Source organism: Arachis stenosperma, chromosome 6 (assembly GCF_014773155.1).
Source record: "Arachis stenosperma cultivar V10309 chromosome 6, arast.V10309.gnm1.PFL2, whole genome shotgun sequence".
NCBI classification, from domain to species: Eukaryota; Viridiplantae; Streptophyta; class Magnoliopsida; order Fabales; family Fabaceae; genus Arachis; species Arachis stenosperma.
Genome location: NC_080382.1, coordinates 25,772,428 through 25,773,006, shown reverse-complemented (window position 1 = coordinate 25,773,006; position 579 = coordinate 25,772,428). Strand labels below are relative to the sequence as shown.

The 579-nt window shown below is 42.0% G+C and overlaps 1 non-coding gene across 1 annotated transcript; it reads left to right on the top strand.

Annotated features, from left to right (window-relative positions):
• LOC130937714 (small nucleolar RNA R71) lies at positions 1-104 on the top strand. The gene has a single exon (XR_009068918.1). It is a non-coding gene; the product is annotated as a small nucleolar RNA R71 (small nucleolar RNA).
• The last annotated feature ends 475 nt before the right edge of the window (positions 105-579 follow it).

Sequence of the window (579 nt, the reverse complement as noted above, 5' to 3'; positions counted from 1 at the left end):
ATGTCAGATGGACATTTTCTGATCAATTGTTTGTATCTTTCCCAAGCTTCATAGAGGGATTCTCCATCCTTCTGTCTGAAGGTTTGGACTTCCACTCTAAGCTTACTCAATTTTTGAGGTGGAAAGAACTTTGCCAAGAAGGCATTGACTAGCTTTTCCCAAGAGTCCATGCTTTCTTTAGGTTGAGAATCCAACCATATCCTAGCTCTGTCTCTTACAGAAAAAGGGAATAGCATCAGTCTGTAGATCTCAGGGTCTACCCCATTAGTCTTGACTGTGTCACAGATTTGCAAGAACTCAGCTAAAAACTGATGAGGATCTTCCAATGGAAGTCCATGGAACTTGCAATTCTGTTGCATTAGAGAAACTAATTGAGGCTTAAGCTCAAAGTTGTTTGCTCCAATGGCAGGGATAGAGATGCTTCTCCCATAGAAGTCGGGAGTAGGTGCAGTAAAGTCACCCAGCACCTTCCTTGCATTGTTGTTGTTGTTGTTGTTTTCTGCTGCCATGTGTTCTTCTTCTTTGAAGAATTCGGTTAGGTCCTCTACAGAGATTTGTGCCTTAGCTTCTCTTAGCTTT